We start from the raw sequence: 8,400 nt of genomic DNA, 5'->3' as shown, positions 1-8,400 counted from the left end.
AAGCTTTATGGACTTTTTGTATTTGTGAAAAGAAATAATATTCATTATTAACTTCAAATTTTGTGAAAAGCAGAGTTTGTCAATTTGCTCAAGTACATGGAATGTAAGTTAACATAATAAAAACAAAGGTTTAATTATAATCAGCAAATCAGTAGAAAAGGTCTAACATGGCATTAAAAAATGCCTGTCCATTATTTTAATAGAGATTAAAGAAGGTACTTTATTTTTTTCATACTTTTATCAGTACTTCCTTGATCTTGAGCTCTACTTAGATGGAATAATTTATAGATGAACAAACATGGGGTGAATTGAATGAATTACATTCTGGTAAGTTAGTCATTGCAGGCAGATCAGAGAGCATGGGAAACATTCATTTGAAAATCCACCTAACCTCTGCATTTTTTTAACATGTATACATGTAAAATGTAATGTATACACCTTAGATTACAGATTTCTTACAGTGCTCATTTAAAAGAAAAGATACATGTTTGTAATATTAAGCTTCTTTTGAAGACATTCAATAAAAATGTTAATAATGTGTTGTTTTAATGTCAGTCAAAATGTTTTGTCACATCAAAAAAGCTTTAATGGTTTCTGAACTGCCCCCTGTCAAAATTTTAACATATTTTTCTAATGACATTATTTTCTGATAATTGAGCTATTATGTAGGATGTTCATAGCTCATATATATCCTGTTACGCTCCATCACATTCTGCTTCAAAGCTCCCACCCATGATGATGCAATCCACCACCAAATCCACACTCCAGTGACACTGGTGCAGACACATCTACCTTCCACCACCATCTCTGTCTATTTTTGCCGGCCTTTCTTTGAGTCATTCTCAAGGTTGACTGGGAATTGATAATAGAAGGGCCCACTGCCTTTCTGTTTCAAAGCTATGGCAGAAAAGAAAGCACCTTTACACAAAAAAACCATCAAGGGCCACATCAATATTGATTTTCCTGACAGGACACACTTATCTATATATTGGCCTCCATTAGAGTTAACAGATAGGTTAGGGCACCAGTCTAAACAGCAGTGGATCAGACTCCAAGAAAAGATGAAATTGGGCCCAGTGTCAATTTATCTTGCATTACTCCTCAATTTGGACAAGAGGGGGCAATAGAGCCACTAACACTGTAATTGAGATAGGTCTCAAAGGGTCTCAGTGTGTTATTATTTTTAGAGGAAGTCAAATGTTTGGACACACCTACTCTTGGAGAATGGCAGAATTGCATAAGAAATAAAACAGATATGACCAAACCAGAATTATATGGTGTACGAAAAATAGCCATCAAAAACATGCAAGAACAGCAATGTCTTGATTGCAACTAGACACAGAAAATAGAGAAGCAGTTACATTTTATCATTGCATAATAATAACTAATAATAATAATAATAATATTCTCCTTCTCCTGTTGGCTTTTCCTATCAGGGACTTCTCTGCGACCCCCATCTCTGCCTCCTGTCTTTTAATAACTTTCATTTCTTCCATTACTTTTACCTGCTTTTCATGTAACTGTGTCTAATGCAGACAGCATCGCTGGTCTCACCACTGTATTGTCCACCTTTCCTTTCATTCAGGCTGATAGTCGTCTATCACGTAGTACACCTGACACTTTTCTCTCCCTGTCTCTTCACCTCTTTTCCACACTCTCTGCTGCTCTGGACTGTTGACCCGATCCTGCAACTTCTTGATCTCCACTCCCTGTAGCCTCACCATTCCACCCGTGTTCCTCTCTTTCACACACATATACTCCGTGACACCTCACCACTGTCATACAGCTAGCATACATGTCCTGCACCAGTCTATCATACTTCTCTGTTACTCCAGACTTCCTCATACAATACCAGAGTTCCTCTCTTGGCACCCTGTTATGTGCTTTTTCTAGGTCTACAAAAATGCAATGCAGCTCCCTCTGGCCTTCTTTGGACTTCTCTATTAGCATTCTCAAAGCAAACACTGCACCTGTAGTCCTCTTTCTAGGCATGAAGCCATACTGCTGTTCACAAATGCTGACTTCTGCTCTCAGTCTAGTTTCCAATACTCTTTCCCATAACTTCATTGTATGGCTCACCAACTTCATCCCTCTATAGTTGCCACAATTCTGCACATCCCCCTTATTCTTAAAAATGCCAACTGCCTTTCCACTCTTCATCCTCTTCAATGCTTTCTTCCCTTCACTTTTACAAATCTCTGCTATTATATGGTCTAAAATAGTCATCTCTTCTACCCTTGCCTCCCTGTCATTTTCCACATTCATCATCTCTTCAAAGTACTCTTTCCATCTTCCCATCACTTATCTAGCATTTGTCAGTACATTTCCTTCCCTCTCTATCCTTAATCACTCTGACCCATTTCCATCTCTATCTCTCTGTTTCACCAGCCTGTATAGATAATAATAATAAAAAAAATAATAATTATAATAATAATAAACTTCTACATTAAAATGGATTTTGATACATTGTTATGCGTCATACTTTAAGGGAAAAAAGACTTGACCACATTTGACAAAATATGAATATTTTCTGCTTCATTCAGTTTTCTAAGATAGCAACCAGTGAAAATCAATGAATCAAATAACCAAGAAAATCAACTGATTTAATTGACTATTCCAATCTGTTCCTTGCAGGCTCACACGATAATCAACTTTACTTTTGCCTTTGTAATCCATTTTGAGAAGGGATTTTAGAGCCAAACAATCTATAAAAAAAACTGAGCAGAAGCAGAATTAGGATTTAAAAATTGACAATCTGTGTGCAGTGTTTGTGGGGGCAGGGTGGGGAGAGGGGTTTCTGCCAGATGGGTCTAGCTTTTTTGTCTCACTCATGACTGCAACCGAACCTTTAGGACAGCTGATGGGCCTAAATAGGGAATTAGCAACCCACTAAAAGGCTTTGCCCTGATCCTTTAGGTCAGTATTTAGTTCCTCTGGCTCTTGCACAGGACAGAGTAACACTAGTTTGCTAGGATTTAGGCAGATTTAGAAATCAAGAGGAGAGGTCTAATGCACATGCTGGACAGAGACATATGAGGAAACATCTCTGGGTAGACTTTGGAGTAAAGCAAGTTCCAAACCTGGAAAATCCCTTGGTGGTTTTATCTCCAGAGGGATAGATAGAACACATGGCCACACAAAAAGCATGAAACTTAATGCCTGTTGCACATCAATGAATTACACACACACACACACACACACACACACACACACACACACACACACACACACACACACACACACACACACACACACACACACACACACACACATGCCCACCATTTTTAACCAAAGAAAACTTATCTAATTGACCAACTTATCCTCATAAATAGATTATGTTTGTGGATGTCACAGATTTAAAACCACCATAGCACCAGAGGCATTTTTCTAATTTACATGTCCTTTTTAAAGTTGTTTTTTTCTGTTGTCAGCGGTAGAACACCATGATCCTCTTGGAGCAGACTTAACCGGGTAATTTCTAACAGAAACAGGTAAATGGAAATGGAAAATTTGAGGAAATACACTGATTATGTTCAAGTTTGCCACTTACTTTAATATCAGATCAATTTCATTGTTATTTGCACTATATATTTACAATAAAGCTCTACTGTATAGCGTTTGATAAAAGGTCTAAATTTCTCCATCAATGAGGTAAGACGTTAAATATCCAGAAGGTGGCGACAGTGTACTCAAGTCAGGTCCATTGACATTGAAAAACAGCATTACTTTCAGGCAAGAGATATCCAAACTTGGAATAACTGGTATGTCAATAAATCAGGTTATATAGTATGAGACAAAAAAAAAAAAAGAATGTCAAATTAAAGTGTCACATGTGCCTTATTTCACCAAATGTGGTATTAAATCTATCAGTTAACCGCTGGGTTCATTTCTAAAGATGTGGAGCACAATGCTTTGTAATTTATCGTGAATGTTGGTTTAATGTGTTTTTTAAGTGTATATTGAAAATCTTTTCATACAAAGATTATGATGATTAGTTCAGGTAGAAACAATCAGCTAATATACTGCCATGTAAGTATTTATGTCTTTGGCATCACTGCCATCAATTATGATCTCAAATTTTGAAATTTCACGCTTGTACTTACAGGAAAGCAATCAATTTCAAAACTTTCATTGGTAAATTTCAGTGGCAGCAAATTTATTGATTGAAGTTTTAGATTTTCACCTTTGTCATTCTGACAAGATAACTATATCTTAGTGAAAGCAGGGTTCTTGTAAAGCAGAGGTTCAACTTTTCTCCTGGTGATCTGAATTGACTCTTGGGTAAAAGGCATACCCTTAGTCATAAATGTTCACAAATGCTGATTTCTGCTTTCAGTCTAGTTTCCATTACCCTTTCTCATAACTTCATTGTATGGCTCATCAATTTTATCCCTCTATAGTTGCCAAAATCCTGCGCATCCCCCTTATTCTTAAAAATGGGCACCATCACTCTTCTTCTCCATTCTTCTCCATCAGGCATCTTCTCACTGTCTAAGATCCTGTTGAATAATCTAGCCAGAAACTGTACCGCTGCCTCTCCTAGACAGTTTCATACCTCCAGGTTTATCATCAGGACCAACTACCTTTCCACTCTTCATCCTCTTTAATGCCTTCTTCACTTCACTTTTAGTAATCTCTGCTACTTTGTGGTCTACAATACTCACATCTTCTACTGTTGCCTCTCTTTCATTTTCCTCATTCATCAGCTCTTTAAAGTACTCTTTCCATCTTCCCATCACTCTTCTAACGTCTGTCAATACATTTCCCTATCTATCCTTTATCACTCGGACCTGCTGTACATCCTTTCCACCTATCCCTCTTTACCGTCCAACTGAGCATACAAGTCATCAAACGCCCGTTGTTTTGCCTTCGCTACCTCTATCATTACTTTGAACTGTATCACCCTGTACTCCTGTCTGTTAGGAGTACAGGGTGATACAGTCTGTTCTCTTCATTCCCCTCAGTGTCCCATTTCTTTTTACATACTCCTGCACTTCCTCATTCCACCACCAAGTCTCCTTATCTACTTTCTTTCCAGATGATACTCCAAGTACTCTCCTACCAGTCTCCCTGATAACGCTAGCTGTCAAGTCATCTGGAAGTGCTCCCTGACAACCCAGAGCCTTTCTCAACTCCTCTCTGAAACCATGCAACACTCCTCCCTTTTCAGCCTCCACCACTTTGTCCTCTGCTCTGTCTTTGTCCTCTTCATCTTCCTTGTCACCAGAGTCATCCTACAAACCACCATCCTATGCCGTCTGGCCACACTCTCACCTACAACTACTTTGCAGTCACTGATTTCTTTCAGGTTACCTCATCTTTACAAGATGTAGTCTAACTGCGTGCTCCTACCTTCGCTCTCATAAGTTACTCTATGTTCCCATTTTTTCTGGAAAAGTGTTTGCTAAAGCCATTTCCATCCTTTTTGCAAAGTCTACCACCATTTGTCCATCTTGGTTCCTATCCTGTGTACCAAATCCACCCATCACTTCTTCATCACCTCTATTGCCTGCACCAACATGCCAATTGAAGTCTGCACCAAATACCACTCTCTAATCTCTGGGGATATTCTGCATCATTTCATTCAACTCATTCCAGAACTTCTTCTCCTCTCACTCACATCTAACTCACCACTTGCGGGGCGTAGCCACAATAACATTAAGCATCACACCTTCAGTTTCCGGTTTCAGAATCATAAGTCTATCAGACATTCTTTTCACCTCCAGAACGTTCCTAACAAACTCCTCCTTCAAGATAACTCCTACTCAATTTCTCTTCCTGTCAGGACCATGATAGTACAACTTAGAACTTGCTCCTAAGCTTGCTACCTTTCCACCAGGTATCCTGGACACACAGTATATCCACGTCCCTTCTATGGATCATGTCGACCAACTCTCAACCTTTTCCTGTCATAGTCCCAGTATACAAAGTCCCTATTCTCAATCCCAGACTCTTACCTTTCTTCTTCTCTCTCTGCTTCCGAACACTTCGTCTTCTCCTTCTTCGACCCACAGTAGCCCAATTTCCCTTGTTCCCTGTAGGTCATCTGTACCACTGGCAATTGTTGTTAACCCGGGCCTCAACCAATCCGGTATGAGATGATTAGGTTTGAGTCGCATGTTTGGTACTTTTACTGCAAAAACCCTTCCTGACACTGGCCCGTGCCTCTCTGAGGCTGCATTATATACATGTATGGAGATATACCTTATTTATATATATTTCTTCTTAAGGAGTCCCTTCAGCAAATCATCTGCTTCCTTCTCACCCTTTCCTCTGCACCCTTTTCTCAAACACCAACAAAATTCATGTCCTCTTTCACTATACTCATGTTTGCACTCTTCTTGTCACTTTCTCCCACTCTATCTGTATATATATATATATATATATATGTTTGTATCTATGTATTTATATAAAGCCAGTAGGCTATGCCTTTACACATGATGGAAAAATTTTATACAGCTTCTGTGAACCAAACAGTATTTTTTTAAACATTTTGTTAATCTGTTATTGCAGGATAAGGCCATGAGTAATCAATTACACGGTCCACATCATTATTCATATCTGTATTTTTTTCTGCGACTACAAAATGGCTGAAACTAACTCATGTAATAAGAAGCACCTGTGCTTTTCCATCTTAAACAAATGAATCTGCCATTAAATGGTTGTCTGCGAATTCCTGTTGATGAATCCTGTATTTAATAATGTTAAAATACAGAAAATACAGAAACACATCAAAACTACAAAATTATTTTGTACAGTCCTTCACTTGAAAAATTAAATCAATGGTAATTTGCTAAGCATAATGTTGGGGGCTAAAATGTCAAATGCAACGTTTAAAAAAATCTTAATGAGCTTTGGTTCACAAGCAGGTCATGGTGAAAAAGAATACTGAAGAACATGTGTGTGTGTGTGTGTGTGTGTGTGTGTGTGTGTGTGTGTGTGTGTGTGTGTGTGTGTGTGTGTGTGTGTGTGTGTGTGTGTGTGTACAGTGTAGATAAATATGAAATCACAAATAGGACTGGCCACATAATGATAAACACTTTATATGTGGTTCTTGTTGACTGTTTCCCTTTGGTCCTAAGAACATTTCACTGGCTCTCCAGTTATCTTATACGCAAATTAAATGTCTTTTTTTCCCGAATTTTAAACACTTGACAGTCGTCTAGTTGCCTATTTTAGATCTGTGAAAAGTCTATATTTTGAGTTTGTCCTTGATATATTTTTTCCTTCAGCATAATAAGAGAAAAAAATAAAAGCAACAAGATGTACTAACTTTGAGACAGTCAATATATTCATAAATCTGTTAAGAGATTAATGGGGCGGCATAAAGGAAGATAGTTGTGGGGCTGCTGAACTGATTACTTGGATCACTTCAGTATTTCTTTGTGTTGGTCTGAAACAATATCAGTTGGTTGTCCAAATACTGCAGCTTGAACTTTTCACAAGTGGTTTCAAAAGTTTTAAGTGAAATGTAAATATGTTGAAGCTGAAACAATAGGATAAATAAAGAAGTAAATAAGCAACACAGGCAGAATGTCATATATTTGCACTCATTGTTCATGTTAAGTTTTTCAGCATTTTTACATCAATACAGTGCAAATGCACAATAGCACAACAGACACCATTAAGGATACATACTATTTTATGTCAATACAGCAGATTTTAACAATTTGCTCAATTGATTTTTTTTTTCTTTAGCTAAACATAAATATGTTTGATCCTTTAATTTTCAGTGTCCAACAGACTGGTTTTCTTACCGATGTGGACCATTTAGCACAGAAAAGCATCCAGAAATTGATGGTAATTCATATTCTAAGTGTGGTTGGCCATTTCAGCAAAGTCATGACAAGTGGTGAATCGGAACACTGCCAGCATCTGTTTTCAATGATCATCTGAGTTGATGTTCCAACTATCATTCATACCTCTTCAACTATGTGGTCAATCTAGATGAATTTCAGACATACTGTAAATCGGTGCTGATGTTAAACATGTCTACTCTGTCTTGATATGCATATTGTATTCAGAAAATTAACCTAAGACCTGAGAAAATATCACATTTTGCAATGTAAGACACAGAAGATACAGTGCCGTTCACCCCATCATTTCACGTCAAGCACCAACACTCAGTAGCTTCACACTCACCGGTGTCTCGAGAATTCTTTTTTTTTTGACAGGTCAAAACAAAACAACAAACACAGACAAAAGACACACAAAAACATACTCAGATGGCTCAAGTTAACCATACCCCATCCATCTTTGTATGTACTGATTTATTCATCTTTTAAAAATTAAGTAAACCTCTGCTCGTTGCAGCTTTCATTTTTTTTCTGATTCTGTCCTTTTGTTTTTATCTATTCAATTTTAAAAACTATTCATTGTGAATTCAGAAAGGACCATGGT

Source organism: Fistularia commersonii, chromosome 13, assembly GCF_037954325.1.
Source record: "Fistularia commersonii isolate RoL2024-O1a breed Wild chromosome 13, RoL_Fcom_v1.0, whole genome shotgun sequence".
Classification (NCBI taxonomy): Eukaryota; Metazoa; Chordata; class Actinopteri; order Syngnathiformes; family Fistulariidae; genus Fistularia; species Fistularia commersonii.
The sequence above is the reverse complement of the archived record's forward strand: the minus strand, read 5'-3'. Positions refer to the sequence as shown.